The sequence below is a fragment of the Lissotriton helveticus genome, chromosome 4_1, assembly GCF_964261635.1.
Source record: "Lissotriton helveticus chromosome 4_1, aLisHel1.1, whole genome shotgun sequence".
In the NCBI taxonomy this organism is placed as follows: Eukaryota; Metazoa; Chordata; class Amphibia; order Caudata; family Salamandridae; genus Lissotriton; species Lissotriton helveticus.
In genome coordinates this window covers 1633152477-1633173575 of record NC_136063.1, presented here as the reverse complement: position 1 = coordinate 1633173575, position 21099 = coordinate 1633152477, and the positions used below count along the sequence as shown (strand labels likewise).

Here is a 21099-nt window from a genome sequence, read left to right as displayed (position 1 = left end):
TCAGGATTCAAGCAAGCCGGGCCGACGACGGCTGAAATGCCAGAAACCGGTCCCCGGAAGCTTGGTTCCTTTCCAGTGTAAGAATTGGCTTGGTAGTTTGGTTTGCCCTGTTCCCATCATGCACTGGGACAGGAACAGACTAATTTGCATATAGCCAGGTTCTGAACTGGGATGGTGCAGTGAGCTAAAAAACGGTGTTGGATCTAGCCCTGATCTCTTGACTGGGTGAGAGTATTCTGCTTAATTCAGAAACTCTGTCCATCACCACCCCTTGTTGTTAAATATTTTGTCCACCCTAAGCGTGGAAGGGTATACTCAGATGTGAGTCCCTTGCTCATTGCACCATCAGGATTCAAGCAAGCCGGGCCGACGACGGCTGAAATGCCAGAAACCGGTCCCCGGAAGCTTGGTTCCTTCCCAGTGTAAGAATTGGCTTGGTAGTTTGGTTTGCCCTGTTCCCATCATGCACTGGGACAGGAACAGACTAATTTGCATATAGCCAGGTTCTGAACTGGGATGGTGCAGTGAGCTAAAAAACGGTGTTGGATCTAGCCCTGATCTCTTGACTGGGTGAGAGTATTCTGCTTAATTCAGAAACTCTGTCCATCACCACCCCTTGTTGTTAAATAGCGGAACACGAATGGTATCTCCATCCGGAGGTGGCACAAGGAATCTTTCAACAATGAGGAGAGCCTTGGTTAGATCTGTACGCCTCTGCAGAGATCACGCAATGTCCGCAGTTTTGCGCACTGGAGTTTCCAAAGCGGCTTGCTCGCATACACTTCGTCTCGAATGAAGCTCAGACCTCCTGTGCACCTTTCCGCCCATACCACTCCTGCCCAGAGTTCTCAAGAAGTTCACAAACAACTGGGCCCAAGTCATCCTTGTGGCTCTGGACTGGGCACTGAGAGTCTGGTATCCTGAGCTTATGAACATGAGTGTCAATCCTCGGATCAGGCTGCCCCTTTGGGAGGATCTTCTGTTGTTTCAGCAGGGCAGGGTTCGCTACCTGAACCTGTCAACTCTGCGGTTTCTTCCCTGGAGATTGAGCGACAGCAGTTGATAGCTTTCGACCTTCCTCCTGAAGTCTGCAATGTTATTCTGGCAGCCAGGCGTCCTTCCATTGAGACTGTATATGCCTACCGGCGGAACACATTTGTAAAATATCGCACAGAAGTCTATTGACCCTCTTTCTGCATCCCTTTGTGATATTTTGGTTTTGATTTTGTCCCTTGGCCAGCAGGGCTCTGCTCTGGGCACCTTGAAGGGTTATCTTCTGGCTTTGTCTGCCTTGCAGAGGCTGCCAGACTAACCCTCCCTATTTAAATCTCCTGTTGTACATAGATTCCTGAATTGCCTTGACAATATGTTCCCTCCTGTCCCTTTCGTTATGTCTCAGTGGAACCTTAATTTGGTTCTCACTTTCCTAATGTGTGCTCCTTTTGAGCCTCTGCATAATTGCCCAATCTGGCTTTTTCACCATCAAAACAGTCTTCTTAGTAACAATTGCATCTCCCAGGAGGGTGAGCAAGCTGCAGGCTCAATCGTCCAAACCTACTTTTCTCTTAATATTCCCTGACAGATTGGTGCTTCAAACTAGGGCCTCTTTCCTTCCGAAAGTGGGGACTCCATTTCATGTGGGGCAATCTGTCACCTTGCCCACTTTCTGCACTCTTCCACGTCCCGCTAAAGAAGGGGAGCAACTCCACCACCTGGATCCAAAAAGTGCATTGTAGTTCTACCTTGACCGTATAAAAGGGTTCCGAGTAGACAACCAACTCTTAGTGGGGTACGTTAGAGCGGAGAAAGGTCTTGCAGTGCAGAAGACGACCATCTCCCGGTGAGTCGTCCTCTGCATCAAAATGTGCTATTCTCTGGCCAAGAAGCAGCCCCCTCAAGACTTAAGGGCTCATTCCACCAGAGCTAAGGGTGCCACTACTTTGCAGCATGAAGTCCCAGTCCTGAACATCTATCCGGCAGCAATGTGGGCATCCCTGCACATGTTTACCAAACAATACTGCCCGGACAGTCAAGTCTGCAGGGACGGCCATTTTGGTCGCCCAGTCCTCCAGGACTTCCTAGTGTAAATATGTCCTCCGTCCTTCCTCCGGGGATAGCATTGCTTGGGTATCTCAAAGGTAAGGAATCTCTGGCTAGATGTCTCTATCAGATGTACAAGTCACTTATCTTCGGTAACTCCTTATCAGGTAGAGACATTATCTATCCACAGATTCCTTACTGACCCACCCATCCTTCCCAGGCTGCAGACCATTTTCTATGGTCAGTGCTTTCCCCCGTTCAGTTTCTTAAAACCTCTCTAATGTCAGTACTCTTTATGGCTCTGCGTTTTCGACATGAAAAGTAACTAACATTGGCGTGTTGAGGTGGCACCTATATAGGTGACGCGGACATCACTTACGGTGCGGACAACTATGTTACATGGAGCCAGCCAACGGCACCTACTTGCATGCAGGTGTATTGCTTGAAGAAAAATCTTCCGGATCCAGTCTGATGCCAGGGAAATTCTAAGGTAAAGAATTTGCTGCAATAACATGTCTGTACCAGATTAGACGTTACCCAAGTAACTTGTCCAACAGGTGTTTTCGTTTTTGCATTTTGGTGATGACGGCCTAAAGTACACTTCCGGTCGTAATGTGGCTTGTGATAGATTCTGGTAGACCTCACTTATGTGAACTTGGAATTTAATTTCACTTTTTCTCCTTTAGGCTCTGAGCTCTTGTCGTAGTAATGACATTTTACAATATATGTTTCTAGAGCATGCAGTTTGTTGATTTTTCTTTGGACCCGCTCTTTACACTCTTATAGTTTAACACTTGCATGATCATTGCCCAGTAGCTTAAGATGAGGCCACTCTCAAAGGTTAAAGCACACAGCAGCTGACCAAGGTTTCGCACATCAAACTTTCCTGTTTCAAAAATATTTGGTGGTGCTGCTACTCTCACCATCCGCTGCCAAGGATGTATATCAAAGCAAAATAGAAAAAAGAGTAGAGAGGCGCACTCAATAAGATTAGTAGCTCAAAAAGTCCATAAAATACGTAGATCCTCTGTCGTTTTTCTTAAATGTATTCTTTATTTTCATTTGCATAAAACGGCACAGCCAACGCGTTTCATCCCCACAATGTGCCTAGGGGATTTCGTCAGGGCTGAAAAGAGACATTTACATATATAAGTATTTAGATCATCTTAAGTCTAAAATAGCTTGCAAAAACAGACATATCCAAGCTAGTAAATAGAAAAATATAATCTTTACAAAAAGAATCGCAAAATTTAAAAAACAAGCAAACCATAGATCCAAACATATTGGACAGAGTAAATATCTGCCATATGACAGGGTTAGTTTTCCCCTTTATGGATGCAAATGCTCCCTCACCAGTGCATTTGCAAACATACACCCACCGAAATTGGTGAAAAGAGACGCCAGGCTATTGGAGAGATAGATGCCTGGTAAGGGTTGTGTAAGTTTAGCATACATAAAGTTTAACGTGTCCAAGGAGATAGTGTGTGGTCAAGAGGACCATAGTCCAAGATTTCACCAATATAAACCACACGTGAAAATAAAATCAATAAAAAACCATTTTAAGGTGAGAAAATATCCACAACCTTAATTGCCCAGAAAGTCTTAGGGTACCTTTGGTTTGTTGTTTAGATTCTTAGGAATTGACTGTTTTGCACTCTACTTCATTTGTAACAACTGGACTTATTAGCATGCCTCAATTTGTAGATGGAAGGGAGGAAATGGCTCTCAACCTGTTTGGTCCCAATAGATCCAATGAAACATCTAACATAGCAGAAACTAGAAAATCTAGTCTAAAAACCCTATTCCTCAAACTAGAGCGTCTGAAAAAATTAGAACTTTCACGCTGGTGGGATGGGGCTACCCTCACTCAATATTTATCCAACAAAAAAGTCCCTAGGGGCTTGAGAATCCTATTATTCCCAACATTTGAAGATCTAGGAGAGGATCTACTCAAAGAGTGGGAGGGGAATTTAGAGCTTGCATCAGAGGTCATGATGAGAATATTGATCCGCAATGCCCAAGAAAAAGGCGAAAAACTATTGGCCGAAATTGATGCAGTGATACTGGAAATTAATGGGTTGGAACAGAAAGATCTGATAGAAAAGAACTTTGTTATTTTAAAAAAAGTAATGGAGGAACACCAAATTTATCTAAAAGAAAAGAAATTGAAAAAAATAAGGCGAGATGACAGGGACTATAAAGATGGCCGAATATATACGTTCGCCAAAAAATTTGATCAAGTTCAAGGGGCAGAGGAAAGAAAGAGGGTGCGTGAGGAAAGGGAAGCAAGTGAGGAAACACGATCTGAGAGCGGTGCGTCTAATGCATCCATGAATAGTGTCAGGTCTAATCCAGTAATCGAGCTCCCTTTAGGAGAGGGGGCCTCCTCTTTCCAAAAGGAACTAGCAAAAATACGCACAAGCAATCGCCTGCAGCAAAAAAAGGATCAACTCAAACTCCCAAGACCCCCACCAAGACAAGGAGGGGCGGAAGGCGGGCAAAGGCCAGGTACAGAAACCGGAGCAATACCCAAAACAGGGATGGGAGCGAAACAGAAATGATACCTCTTTCTATTCCTATCCAAGAGTTTTGTGCCTCAGATTGTAATACTGATCTAAAGATTGTTAACCTGTCAAATAAAGTACTTGATGAAAATGAACTATCTGTCTTGAGTAAAGGTCTTAGTTTTTGTCCATCCCAATATGGTGACTTGACTCATGTACATATCGACCTTTTTAAATTCATCAGACTTTTGAAATTAAAGGATTTCTTTTCGCACCAGACACCCAGGGTTTCAGTACAGAGAGAGGCCCTTGCACAAATGCCACATACAGTGGGCGATATTCGTACTGCTCTATTACTTTACAATTTGGATGAGGAATGTGAACAGGACATGACTACCATGCTAAGGGTTTTGGACATAGAACAGGACTATAGCATGGACAGCCAGCTGAAATGCAAGTCCACATTCACTCCCACTTTTAACTACCATCCGAGTATCGATACCTTTTATGAAAGGGTGTCTGCAGACCTATACAAACTGGAGGACACTGGAGCATTTTCTACCATTCCTAACCACAACATTACCGCCAAACAGCGACATGCCCTCGAAAAACTGAAGGCTGACAAAACAATCGTCATCAAAGAGGCAGACAAGGGCGGTAATGTTGTGGTAATGAATCATGGTGACTACATGACTGAAATCAATCGTCAACTTAGTGATAAGAACTGCTATAAACGTATCCCCCATAACCCAATTATTGGAGTAACTGGCATGGTAACAGCAAAATTACTGGAATGGAAGGAGACTGGCCTCCTATCGGAGGACGAAGTAAAATATCTCCAGGTAACTAAACCAAGATTCCCCTGTATATACATCCTGCCCAAGGTCCATAAGGGGGGGGCTTTCCCACCAGGACGTCCCATTATTTCTGGGATTGGGTCTCCTACGGAGAAAATCTCAGAGTTTGTGGATCTCCATCTGCAGAAATATGTGGTGGATCTTCCTTCCTACATAAAAGACAGCAAAGACATTCTTACTAAGCTAAACAACTTTCAATGGTCAGATGAACTCTCATTCGTCACATTTGACGTTGAGAGTTTGTATACTTGCATTCATGGAGACATGGGCATGAAGGCTCTACAATCCTTTTTGGACCGGGAACCGGCTGACAAGCATGATTTTAACAACATGATACTAGAGATGACAGGCATAATTTTAAACAACAACTATTTCCTACACGACTCTGTCTGGTACCATCAGACCCGTGGTACGGCCATGGGTTCTAAGGCTGCTCCAGCGTACGCCTGTATGTTTATGGGCCATTTTGAGAAGACGCATGCTTGGAACAAATGTGCCTCCCCCTGGACTGAATATATTGTATTCTGGGGGAGGTACATAGATGACATCATCGTCCTCTGGTCGGGTTCGGTGGAATCCTTACAACAATTCCACGCATACCTAAATAACAACAAACATAATGTAAAATTGACCATGACACACAGCAAAGAAACCATCAATTTTTTGGACATTTGTTTTTATGTCAAGGATGATATGGTACAAAGCAGGCTATACAGGAAGGAAACCTCATGTAATGCGGTATTACATGCGGATAGCGCCCACCCTCGCTCTGTAATCAACAATATACCGTACGGCGAGATGGTGAGATTGCGCAGAAACTGTAGCGAGGAACATATCTATGCCCAAAATCTGTCTAATGCAAGAAATAGGTTCCTTAAGAGGGGCTATGATCAAAAAGTGGTGGATATAACAATACAGAAAGCAAAGACCTTACACAGGGAAGACACTCTGTTGACGACAACCCATGCCAACTCCACTCAATCCAAGAGGAAGGACCGCAGCATAACTTTTACAACTCAATATAATGCTAACAGCAATAAAATCCACAATGTACTTAGGAAACATTGGGGAATTTTGCAAAATGCTCCAGGACTTCGGGACTTGATACCCAACAAGCCAGTTATCTCATACAGAAAGGGTAAATCCCTTAGGGATGACTTGTGTCAAAGTTACACAACCACCCCACGTGAATCATGGTTTCCTTCCCAACCTCTGGGTTTTTATACATGTGGATCTTGTATAGTTTGCACTTCGGGCCTGAACAAAACCACCAATTTTAGTTACAACACATCGAAAAATTACAAAATTAACAGTTTCATCAACTGTAATACCACACACGTAATTTATGTTTTGGGATGTGGTTGTAATATCATTTATGTGGGAAGCACCATTCGCCAACTAAAAATAAGAATCCAAGAGCATCGAAGGGCAATTATCGGCAAAGACAAACGCTATCCGGTAAGCTCACACTACGATGAGAAACACCCACATGATACCTCCTTTTGGTTCCACGGCATTGATCATATACCGCAGGATAAAAGGGGGGGCGATCGAGAACTAGCTGTAAGGCAGAGGGAAGCAAAGTGGATTTGTCGCTTACGGGCGACACAAATGGGGCATAACACGGACAACGAGCTTCATTACTTTTTGATTTGAGATATAGGGTAATGCCAACACCATTTGCACTATTGACCCTGTTTAACCGATGCTATGGATCCTGAGATTTGATTGTGTAAACCAGTTTGTAGGCCTGTGCCAGGTGCAAGGGATGAATAGAGGATGTAATAACTGTATAGACTGGAACATACTGCATTATGATGTAAGAAACAAACTGTCATAATGGATTTCCCTTGTTCTGACCTTGCACAATATGTATGTTTGTATAACGTATATATAATATTGTTCTTTCTAATATTGTGGTTTTACTGCCCCATACATTGTAAGTATCCTTTGATATATTGGACGGTTGCTATACGTTCTCCCTTGGGTTGGGAATACATCAGCTACATTGCAGATTTGTTATTGGGGGCTGCTGCTCCTTTTAGGGCATGCCCGTTTTTCTTGGTCTTGGACATACTGTAAATATTATTTCACTGTCACCCTTTATTTTGCACTTTGTTTGGGTTATAACACCTTGGGGGCGCACGAACACCTCTGTAGCACTCAATCTGGTGTACTGAATGAGTATTTCACATATGTGATATGCACAGTTTAAACCACTCTAAGATGGCCGCTAGGGCCGACGGGGATTGTGCTCCGTCCGTTTGCTCCCTATGGAATCGAAGTATACCCTGATGTTAGGTTGGGGCCAGATCGTGCCCCCCTTCCCCTTCAGTAGTCGTAATTGATTTAACTGAATTTTACTATATGGCTAGGCTATTTCAAAAAGAAAATACCGTTATTGAAATAATATTTTTCACGATATACACAATTATTCAGATCTTAAATTGACTTCTCGTAATATCAGTTCAGGCTATAAACGTTTTTCAATTCGCCACTAAAACATGACGGTTTTAACAAACAAACTTCAGTAAAACGCCGTTTTTTGTACCACTTAATAATGGCAACCTAGATGGTCACGGCACTCCGTGCAACAAAATGGGATGGTCTAACCACCACGTGACCAATTGATGGGAATGGCATATTTTTCCTCAAATATGGCGCACACTGGCTTTACCCCGCTGCCATTATTCCATGAGGAGGAGCAGTGGAGTACGAGTACCATATTAGAGGTACGTGATACGATCTGTGGCGTTCGTCTGCCACGGGGGGCTGTTTATTTGCTGGTTGCAATTTGTGGCAACTTGTGTGTTTCTGGCTCTTTATAGGTACTTTCCGCAACAACGCGAAGAGTAGGCATCACTTGAGCCTGTTACCCCCTTGAGGACGCCCCCTGCGAAGTTCCACTAAGGCATCACATGTAAGCGGGTGGATGTTTTAATTTAATTTTATACGAGCGGAGGTCTTGCATACAGGCATGTGACCTATGACGAGGGAGGGGGGTAATGCAGAATTCGCTATATCAATGTTATTAGTAAGCAGAGGCATCATCACGTTTCCCCTCTACCACCGGCGGTTGAATGGTTGTTGTCCTATTAGAAATGTAGGTCATATCAACCGGCCACGCATTAGATGCCATGTTTATCCTAAAATCGAAGCCTATATTTGATGACTCTCCATGTTCTAACTTTTGCTCTTGACGATTGAGTCGATTCTTTGGCCATTATGTGTGGCATTTTACCTTAAACACACTTTTCTCGTCTATTATTCTTAGGCGTCAAGGAACTACAGACACCCTGTCCGTTAAAACCTGCAACTCGGGGGACATGCATTTTTATCTTAATTGGACCTGAGTGACAGATCTCCCCCAGGTACCATTTGGTCTCCCTTGTGTCGCAAATTAGACTGGTATGGACCATGTATTTTGGGTTGGGGAATGCCTGTACTTATTTTTTGGTTAAAATATAGGTGTCCATTTCAAACAGAACGTTATGAACAGTATGCATATTGGGATAACATTTTTACCCTAACATAAAAATTACGACCTCGATTTTGTCTGACATTTAAAATGGACTACTTGCCCCAATATGAGGAATCAGGGGACTCAATAATTATATTTTAATACGATATCTTTAAAATTTAGGAAAATACTGGGATCTACTGTGATCGAGCTCAGATAACCGCGTCGATAGAGCTATCTTCTTTGATACTATTTTCATTATCCTGATTGTTCAGTTTATGGTGAGTCATGAAATAATTCATGCAGTTACTTTCATATGATACCCTAAGACTTTCTGGGCAATTAAGGTTGTGGATATTTTCTCACCTTAAAATGGTTTTTTATTGATTTTATTTTCACGTGTGGTTTATATTGGTGAAATCTTGGACTATGGTCCTCTTGACCACACACTATCTCCTTGGACACGTTAAACTTTATGTATGCTAAACTTACACAACCCTTACCAGGCATCTATCTCTCCAATAGCCTGGCGTCTCTTTTCACCAATTTCGGTGGGTGTATGTTTGCAAATGCACTGGTGAGGGAGCATTTGCATCCATAAAGGGGAAAACTAACCCTGTCATATGGCAGATATTTACTCTGTCCAATATGTTTGGATCTATGGTTTGCTTGTTTTTTAAATTTTGCGATTCTTTTTGTAAAGATTATATTTTTCTATTTACTAGCTTGGATATGTCTGTTTTTGCAAGCTATTTTAGACTTAAGATGATCTAAATACTTATATATGTAAATGTCTCTTTTCAGCCCTGACGAAATCCCCTAGGCACATTGTGGGGATGAAACGCGTTGGCTGTGCCGTTTTATGCAAATGAAAATAAAGAATACATTTAAGAAAAACGACAGAGGATCTACGTATTTTATGGACTTTTTGAGCTACTAATCTTATTGAGTGCGCCTCTCTACTCTTTTTTCCACTCTCAAAGGTTGTCATATTTGTGCCTTCTGCGCCCTCCACAAGACGCAGGCACTAAGATTTTCCCTTCTCGATCTCCTCTATGTTAGTTAGGGCCAGGACGAAATTTTCTTCGTGTCTCTTGCCAATTCTTGTGATTTTTTTTTTGTTGCCAATTGCAGACTCTTTGGGTGAGCCTCCACTTCCAGTATCCTAGATCATGCGCATCGCTTCTGAGTTCATCAGTTGTGGTGCTTAGTGAGTCTTAAGTGTTAATGGCTCTTGTTGATCTATCCTTTGTCATTTTCTATAAAGGCAATTCCTCAGGGCCTGGATTGAGCTTTGAAGGTCTGCTTTTGACAAAACTATTTTCTGTTCCTTTGTAAGGGGGCATTGTCCCAAATTACTCTGGTTCGCCTTTTGAATAGACTTGTTATGCTGAGTGGTTTGAAGGCATTGGGCTAAACCTTTCTGTGCACTCTTCTTGTGTGGCATTCATTCACACCTCCTGCTTTACTCCTGTACCACACAGATTGCAGAATAAGGCTAGGTTGGTCCACTTAATGTCCTGTCCCAATTTGCTAGTTTTATTTACAGGGTCTTTAGCAAAGGTTACACAGAGTGTCTGCCTTAGGTGACCATAGATTACTCCTGACCTTTACTAGAGGGCTTCTTGTTGAGTGCATGTTCGTCCCTCAGAGCATGCAATGCTGCTTACAGCTCAGGAGCAAAGATTTAAAGCACAATTTCTCCTCGGCCGTTCTGTGCATTAGTTTCTCATCTAAGCTTTTCATCATTTCATATATGGGCAAGGGACTCCAGTTTTTTAGGTCGAGCCTGGGCAACACATGCGCTGCTCTGTGAGGCATGCTGTATTAGAGTATGGACTTGAAGCTCTGCCCACCCTCCGCACATATTTTTCATTGGCTTGTGTCATTGTCCTTTGTAAATGCTGGCTTCTGATTCGTTAATAGGCTGGTTAGTCCCTCCTTAGTAACGCCTTGTCTTGATTTGTAACATCCCATTAGGACTGGCCTTTTTACTTCAGTTTTTACACGGTATGTCTTATTTAGTCTGTAAGCACTATTTTCTTTAATGCGTTTCTCCTACTGCAGGCATGACATACTTTCCTGCAACTTTCAGGATGCCATTCGTGCTTTTACTTTCCAAGCAGCACAGGATAATAGAGGCCGAGGTCTTGCATTTACAAGAGTTTGAGCTATTGGCATTGTAAATGGCAATGCCTTTTATTTATGTGTTAATTACCAAAACAGATAAATAAAATACATTGTCATTTACAATGCAAATAGCTTAAACTCTCGCTAATGCGAGACCTATTGCATTGCAAATGCTTGTTAATTTATTGAGCCTGTGATGCCTCTTCTGTTCTCACCATGTGGTGGATCTTTACCTCTCCCCATTTTAGGCAAGGCTGTGATTTCGGCCCATCTGGCTTCTACCACAACAGATCATCCCTAAACTCGGCTGTGGGCCTGAAAGCAGGCGATGCCTTAGGATAGCACTTCTGTTTGTATATCTTTCACTTCATTGCACAAACCGCCATAGGTTAACACAGGCACATCTGGGGCTGTGGGATACCCTTGGCGGCAGGAGGAGAAAAGACCTGCGTCTGGGTCTCTATCATGTCATGCCCACTCCTTAACCCCGTCATCCCCTTAGATACCTTCTCTCTTCGGCAGTCTGGGTTGGGTAAGAAGGTTGTCTAAATAAGGTTATGTTCTGTGTTTGTTGTCGCATTGCTTATCGGTTGCAATTGGCTGATCGTTTTCTTTTTGTAAGTATCAGCTTTACATTTTTGCCTCTTTTATTGTATACTGGAATCAGAAATTCTAATTACTTGAATCACTTTCGTTTCTTCAAATGTAACATTATGCATTGGCTTTTGAAACTGGCTTGTTTGTTTATGTTAATAATTTTTACTATTCTAGACAAATTGCTTACTTCTAATAAACCTTAGTGGGACATAAGCTCTATAGTCGGGTTTCATTCTTTGCAACACAGAGGCACTTCTGGTTGGTGGGTAGCTAAGTGCTTTTAAATAAAATATAGTCCCATTAGTAGGGTGCAGCGGGGGCGTGGCTACGAGCCGACCATGGCGGACGTGTAGTTTTTGAGCTCCGTCCATAGCCCACGATACAAGCTGCCTATCCTGCTCCCCAGTAACACCACCCACCTGAATTCAGCACCCGGAGCTTCAGCAAGGGAAGGAGAAGCGGCGACGGAGAACTGCCACCCTCCGACGCCATCTGGAACTGGGAAAGGACACAGTGCTCGCCGGGGCCTGCTGCCTCGAGTGAAGCCGCGACCTCGATTTACGGGAGGGCCGACCTACTGCTTGCTGCCGGCGGAACTCTGCGGGGGCGCCAGAGGTAACCGTGGACACTGGGCACGATCGCACGCCTGACCCACTACAACTGCTCCTCCCGCCCAGGTGCACCCCCCCTCCGGGACGCCTTGTGGGACCAGCCCTGCCCTCCCGAGTCCGACCTAGGCCGGCGGCGCACCCAGACCGGACCACCGCCTAAGGTTCCACCACAGCCCTTACTCACGAACAACTTTTACAGGATCTGGGTATTGAGGATGATAACACTCAATCCAGCTATCTGAAATGTAAATCCAGATGGACACCCAACTCACCAGCAGGTAACCCGATTGACACCTTCCATACTCTAGTCCTTGAAGACCTAGAAAGATATGAAATCAAGACTCACAAACAACATAGACCAAAATTCGAAGACAACCTAACCAAAAGTGAACGGATAGCTTTAAAGACACTTGCCCTGGACAGGGATTTAGTTATAAAGGAAGCGGACAAGGGCGGAAACGTCGTAATCATGGATAGAAAAGATTATGAACAAGAAATTACCTCCCAACTAATTGACACCACATGCTACATTTCTATCAAGAACAACCCGATAGAGTCTGTTACTAACAAAATCAATAACCACCTCAAAGAATGGCACGGGGCAGGACTATTAAATGATGACGAGGCTACATACTTGAAAGTCAACAAACCCATGGCACCATGGTTTTATACATTACCCAAAATCCATAAACCAGCTGCCTTTCCACCAGGCAGACCCATAATATCCGGAATTGGGGGACCTACCGAGAGATTGGCGGAATATGTGGACATTTTTCTCAATCCCCTTGTCAAAAACCTGCCGTCATACATCCAGGACACCAAACATGTCCTGAGTATCCTCAGTGACATGCAATGGCAAACTGGCATGACCCTTGCCACTTTGGATGTCGTGTCATTATACACCTCAATAGACCCAGACAAAGGTCTAGTAGCCGTTTCCAAATATCTGGATAAAAGACCAGCCAATCTGTGGCAGCATACCAAAATGATCACAACTATGATGGATCTCATCCTCAAGAATAATTATTTCATGTTCAACCAAAAATGGTACAGACAAACTAAGGGGGTAGCCATGGGCTCAAGGTTTTCCCCCTCTTTTGCGAATCTGTAGTGGAGAAGTGTGGCTCAATGGTTAGAGCGGCAGACCCTGATGCAGAGGTCTGGCCCGGGACCAGGGTTCGATTCCCGCCTCGGCGGGTCTTGGGCTCAATTTCCCCGGACCTGATAATTCTCGCCTCGGTGCCTATTCTAATCATGGGTCCCACTCTGTGACTCTGGGCAATAGCTTGCTTAATCTCCACAACGGCCCCAGCAGCGCTGTGGATGCCTGGCTTCACCTTGGGGGTGCCCAGGAGTGGACATTTCATAGGAAAGCCAGGATGGGTTCCGCAGCGGTATGAATACAGCGCTACGAGGCCTCCGGGTAGAAGTGCGCTATATAAAATACAAACATTTACAAGGGCACACTAGAAACCCCCTGGATTTGGAGCATCAATGGTGCTAAGTGGATAGATTCAATAGTGTATTGGGGACGATACATTGATGACTGCCTGCTCATCTGGTCTGGCACACACGTGAAATTACAGGCCTTTTTCGAATACCTTAACACGAACAACATGGATATGAAATTCATGTGCAGTTACAGTACCAGTAATGTTACCTTCTTGGACCTAGAAATCTACATAATCGATGATACTCTACATACCAAACTTTACCGGAAAGAGACATCCTGCAATGCCATCTTGAGAGCTGACAGCGCACACCCCAAACACCAGATAGACACCATACCTTATGGCGAATGTGTCAGAGCACGAAGAAACTGCAGCGAAGATGGAGAATTTCTTATGTGTATAGAGGATATGCGAACACGCTTCCATAAACGAGGCTACAACAAGCAAGTAGTCAACCAGGCAGTCAAAAAAGCCAAAAAACTGAACCGCAGTAACACTCTATTAAACAAACCCAAACAAATGGACAAGAACCCAGAGATAAGAATGATCATTGACTATAACGAGATCAGTCCTGTGATAAAGAAAAGCATCAACAGACACTGGAATATCCTCCTGGCAGACAAGACTCTGGCACCATGCATCAACTCCAGACCTCAGATTACATATCGTAGAGGCAAAACACTACGGAACAGACTGAGTCCGACGGTCCTGCCTTCAGTCAACTCCAACTCATGGTTCACCCCACACACTAAGGGTTTCTACAACTGTGGCGGCTGCGGTGTCTGCAGATGGGCAGAAAATAACACCAAACACTTTCAAGGCCACCACAAACAAAAATATGACATTAAGGAAAACATCAATTGTAACACAAAGTTCGTTGTGTACATCTTGGAATGCACATGTCACACCCAATATGTGGGCAGCACAATCCGGCCCCTAAAGGAACGCATTGGAGAACATGCAAGAGCCATGCACCAACAGGATCCCCGCTACCCTATGGCTCTCCACATAGCAACATGTACCAGCCAATCCCAGTACAAGAAATGTGAGTTCTATGGGATTGACACTGCCAAACCAAACATACGGGGAGGAAATAGAGAACTCCGTCTGCGCAGACTAGAAGCAACCTGGATAATGCGTCTGCATACGGTGAAATACGGTCAGAACTTTGATTCAGAGCTTCAATACTTTCTAGACCAATAAATCTTCTAACATAACTATATCCTATATCCCTGGTCAAGTTGTCTACTGTCTATCCTGCCTTTTTACATCTAAGCAGAACAGTATGCGCATCTGTCCTTTGTGCGCTTTCTTAAAAATAGTTTCGCTCTAAGATACATAGAATCTTACACTTTCTAATTTTCCACACTGTATTCATTCTTTACTTCATCTTCTATTTATTTAGATTTTCTACCCGTTTTTTCTAGAAGATTCTCTTGTAATATTAATGACATGTTCTAATATGTATGGAATTTGTATTTCACTTTATTTTACTTGCTCATGTGCCATAATATTGGCTGGCGTCTGTATACTCCCTTAAGAGAATTACATAAAGCTCTCATCAAATCAACAGCTTCTTTCTCGTTTGTCCAACAATACATGTATACCAAATTGTTTACCTGACGTGTGCACAGTTATTGTTTGTATATCCATATACCCAGACTTCACTCCAGCGGTGCAGCGAGCCAGGTCCACCTTCCTGGGGGTAAAACGCAAGTTGCGTGAACGAGAATTGAAATATGCCCTCCTGTTCCCAGCCCGCCTCAAGATCCTACATGGCAACAGATCACACTTTTTTGACTCACCGGAGGAAGCGGAGGAATGGATGGAAGTAACGCTCACGCCACCGACCTCACAGGACCCATTTGCCGACGGTGGGAGCGACAGCCATCGGAATCAGCCAGACCAACGACGCTCTACCTCAGATACTGGCCAAGGCCCCACAACACGGGCCTCACCGAAAGGACAAGACGCAACGAACCGCTCGGAGGAACGGACAAAGGTGGCGCAGTTGACAGAAGAAGCACTAGCCGCTCACGATGCAGACACGGCGAGAGACGTGGCCAGCACTTCAGACACGCATACGGAAGTATCGGGGTCGGCGGACAGCTTACAGCTCTTCCCCAAGATCACGGCGCAAATGGCTGAAGAATTTTAACACTAGCGACTTGAACAATGTCTGGGTGGTAATGTATAAACAGCATAAATAGCCACACACGGGTGGGTGGCCTGGGGGATGTACGTGCTACAGGCTTGCTATGTCACCGCAGGTCAGCACAAATCAGGACCGAATAGACTACACCCCCCATCATATGAACATGGTTGTGTTTGACTATTACCCATGTTGGGTATCATGGTTTGGACCCCGGGTCTGTTTATCTGGGGACCTCAATGTTCAGGGCTTAACTGTTAAAATGGCACTCCACTATCACCACAGGGTATATTTGGCATGCTCACCCAAGGGCTCAACATTTCCACATTATGCGATCAGTTATGGGGCCACTTAATGTTTACAACTTGTGCACCTGGAACGTGCGAGGCATGGGTTCGATCGACAAAAGACACAGGATACTGGCTCAACTTAACCGTAGGGGGGTCATGATAGCTTGCCTCCAGGAGACACATTTGAACAGTGCTGAGAACTCAAACTGTTGAAGAAGTGGAGTGGTCAACTCTTTGCTACATCCTACTCTGCATTCTCAAGGGGGGCAGCTATTTGGCTTCGTAATTCTGTACCCTTCAAACCAGTTGAGCAGAGAATTGACAAGGAGGGAAGATATGTATTTGTGAGGGGCATACTGGATGGCACCACTGTTGTGCTCGGATGTGTGTATGCACCAAATTCGGGTCAATCGGATTTTTTAACTAGACTTAATGGTGTTTTAGCGGATTGGGCAGGATATCAATGGGTTGTTGGGGGGGGGGTTTAATGCTGTGTTGGATGTCACGTTGGACAGGTCACACCCACCCTTACACGCCACCGAAAGCAGGAAACAGGCGATTGCACTAACACGGTGGGCAGAAGGGTGGGACCTAGCAGATACATGGCACAGCAAACACCTACTTGATAAGGAATATACCTTTTTCTCCCCACCACACAAACTGCACACCAGAATCGACCGCGTGTTCTGCTCCCGCTCTCTACTGGGGGCGGTTCTCACAGCACAACATATGGGAAAGACACTCTCAGACCACAACCCTGTCGAACTGGCGATGCAATGGGGTAGGCTCCTGACACCGATACCGACCTGGAGGTTGCCCACGGAACTTTTGGAAGACAATGTCTTCAAATCGTCCATGGCGGACACCATTGAGGCTTACTTTGCTACGAATACTGACACTGCTAGCTCTAGACGATTGGAGTGGGACACGTTCAAAGTCTTCATAAGAGGGGAGGCGATGGCCACCCGGGTGGGCATGAAGAGGGTGGTGCTTGATAGCATTAAGGAAGTAGAGGGTAGACTGGCAATGCTAGAGAACGAAGCAGTGGGTACAAACCTGCACTTTACGCCACTACAAGAAGCACACATAAGGCACGCTGAGCTGCTTGAAGACTTAAGATTACTGGACTATCGCGAATACACTAACAGACAGCACACTCAGGCTGATCGGTCAGGCCCACTGTTAGCCCGCATTCTACGGGACTCCCCGACACACCTCCCAATCTTGGAAATTATAGACCAAGAAGGTTCAATGGCCTCGACTCAATTAGGAGTCAACACCGCATTCAAGAACTACTACACCACATTATATGGCCCACACCAGCCCCTCTCACATACGGCACTGGAGAACTTCATGGCGGGCTTAGATCTGCCCCAGCTCGCTGGTAGACAACGAGACGACCTGAAGCGTGATATCACCACAGCAGAGATTAAACAGGCAATACACGCCCTCCCGAGGAATAAAACTCCTGGGACGGACGGCTTACCTGTAGAATTTTACCAGACATTTATCGACCTACTCGCCCCACGACTACAAATCATCTACCATGAGGCACTACGGGCCAATTCCCTGCCACAATCATCCCTCCAGGCTTTGATAACTTCCCTATTAAAACCGGGCAGAAACGGGATGCACCTAGCTAACTACAGACCCTTGTCTCTCCTTAATACTGACTATAAGATACTGAGCAAAGTACTGGCAACTAGACTGGCGCAGCACATCCCCCAACTGATCCACCCCAACCAGTGCGGGTTTGTACCTGGTAGGAGCACAGCTATGAACCTCCGTAGACTAGCCCAACTGATGCTACGAGACCAGGCGGATGTAAGCACTGAGGGCTGTATCTCACTAGACCTAAAACAGGCCTTCGACTCCCTCAGATGGGATTTCATGTTTGCAACATTTGCAAAATTCGGGCTACCTCCGGAATATGTTGCATGGGTCAGGCTGCTATACACCCACCCCACCCCACGGCGCGGGTGCGAACGTCCAGATGCATCTCTGAGCCCTTGGCCATTGCAAAAGGTACCAGACAGGGATGCCCACTCTCCCCGCTCTTATTTATCCTGGCGCTCGAACCGCTACTTTGTAAACTCCGGAAGGAGGCTTCTCACCGCGGCATTCAGAGAGGCGGGACGACCCACGTGGTGTCCGCCTATGCTGATGATATCATCCTGTACCTCCGTGATCTGAGGGGTGACCTACACCCTATACCCACACTATTTGAGGAATACCGGTTGTTATCGGGCCTCGCGATAAGCGAACCCAAGTCGTATGGTTACTGCTTTAATGCCACTGGTCCATCGGCATCACTGCTTTTCCCACCGTACACTTTCCAAATGGCGGACACAACTTTCCGCTACCTTGGGATCCAAATCTACAGAGGTGCAGAGGAAATGATAGACGGCAACTTGGGCAGAGCAATGAGGGCGCTCAAATCACAGATACAATTCTGGTTATCGCTGCCTTTGTCGGTGGCGGGTAGAGTGGCGGTCTCCAAGATGGTGGTGCTTCCCCGACTCATTTACTATTTCACTAACTTGCCATTCCTGATTCCAGCCTCAACTTTCAGGGCACTAGATACGCTCCTAACGGAGCTCATATGGGGATCGGGGCGGAGACGCATAGGACTTGCTAAATTACAGCTTACCTCTGGGGCTGGGGGAATGGGAGCACCGGACTTCAAGGCCTATAATTTTGCCTCTCAGCAGCAATGGCTGGCATACTGGCTGGCAGGCCGGAACCTACATGAGATCGACATGACAGAGGAGGATCGCTCCAAGGGGAAAATTCATATCTTGCTTTTGCCCCGATCGGAGTTACCTGGGGACACTCCCCCTCTTCTCCGACTTGCAGTGCAATATTGGCGGAAAGCAGTAAAGTACACGACTCCCACGACTTCATACGCCCCTACAATTCCGCTTTTAGGTATCCCGCTGGAATCAGGAACGCTCACGGCCCGCAAGCTCACACCATGGCACGACGCAGGGGTAACAAACATTGGAGACCTCTTCGTAGATGGACGCATGCTGTCCTTTGAGGACTTCAGGGCCACGCATAACGTCCCGGGAGGTTCGTTCCTCCTACATGCTGGTTTACGTCACTACGTGACAGGGATGTGGGCGCGAGAGGGCGAAGAGCCACCCATAAACCCATTACTAACGATGCAGTACCTCATGGGAACGGGAAGCCACCTGACCAGATGGCTTACTGCTGGAATCAGAACGGGGAGGGCGATCTCATTATTGCATCTCAAGGCCAAATGGGAGGGTGACATAGGAAGGCCACTCGAGGATAAAGAATGGGAGCGTATCCTTCAATTTCCCAAAAAAGTGGCTAGAAACCCGAAGTTCAAGTTTATTCAATTGATGGTCTTGCACCGGGCGTATCTCACGGCACGCCGTATACACGCTATGTTCCCTGACGCTGCTGACACCTGCCCCCGATGCAGAGCAGATGATGCTTCACTGATACACATGCTATGGGACTGCCCGAAACTGGGCTATTATTGGACCACTATACACGAATCGCTTACCAAAGCGGGTGCTCCCCTACTAGCACACACCTTAGAACATACAATACTAGGGCTAAGACCAGTGGCGCGTAAAAGAAGTGTGTCGACACGCTTCACTGATATGGCCATGCTACTTGCGAAATGCGCGATAACCATGCGGTGGAAATCGCCCAAACCACCCGACCCTGACATGTGGAGGACAGAGGTTATACGATGGAGCAGGGCAGAGGGGGAGGCGCTACAGCGCGAGGAACGTAGGGGCCTTAGGAGGACGCTCATATCACTAGACTGGTTTGCCATATTAGGGGCTTTTGAGGCGGAAGGGTACGATGAATCTAATGTCTCGTTATCCGCAGCTTGAATTGTGAGCCGCCCTCAATACACCACAACTTGCCACGGACGTGCTTGGTGCACCTCGAAACACAGCACTGGGGAAACCCACACATTTTTTGTTTATGTCTCTGGCTGATTGTATAGAATAATGTATTAGGCAAGAGCTGTTTTTGGGCGTAGCCAAATACCAATGGATATATGCAATTACGAAGTATGAGTGCCTAGGGTGGGTTTACAAGGGGTGGAGGGTAAAGGGTTTCTTGGGGGTTATGTTTGGTTAACTGCAATGCAACAAAATAGAAAATGTATATTACACTTGATACCATTGTACCACACAGAGCGTATTAATATGCGATTGCTTGTATACCAACTGTACCACGCTGTTGCTCTACTTACTATGCAAATAAACACATTTTCAAAAAAAAATAGTAGGGTGCAGCAAGACAAAATGTCACATTGCCTGCCTAAGGTTTTAACAGTTCTTGCACCAGTCCTACAATATTTAAGGTGATCGTCAGTGTCGTTCTAAAGAGATAATGTAATTATCGTTACTAAGAAGGAAAATCACTCCATTTGCAATTTCAGTGGTTCTTCAGCTCGTTTGACCGCATGCTGATCGCTAGAAACTGTCAGTTGACTTGTTAAGTTTGGTAACTTGTCCTTACTAGATCACCATGAATGTTCCATCCCCTTTTTTGATGTATTGGAGGAAAATAAATGACATGCATACATCCCCTTACCTTTAATATCAGGTCTTGGGTGTTTGGCCTTTAGATGGCCTGTGTCCTCTTTATTCCAGTGGTCAGCAGATGTCCTGTTTTAGGTAATCTGCCACCCTATGGCACAACACTGAATTTCAGCAATGAGCCTGAAGGCTGCCATGAGTCCTTGCTTGGATCCAACTAATCTGAAATGTTCCATAGCAAACTAAGACATGTACAAGGATTTTGAACCCTACCATAAAAAAAATCTAACCTGTTCAATTTAGGTAGAGGCATGTTTGCAAACTCTTCTATTCCCTATGGCCTGAATCATTCCCCAGCGGATACTTGCAATTCCTGTAAATGAGCTAAGACTATACACTTAAGAGAACCTCAGGAGACAAAATCTCAAACATAAAGCCCTCATGAAAATGTACTGGCAGTCCAGGGCTAAACACA

The 21099-nt window shown here is 45.3% G+C and overlaps 1 protein-coding gene across 1 annotated transcript in view; it reads left to right on the top strand.

Moving 5' to 3' along the window:
- Positions 1 to 21099, top strand: part of MLH1 (mutL homolog 1) — a 440315-nt gene that overhangs the window by 378827 nt on the left and 40389 nt on the right. The window lies entirely within an intron of this gene.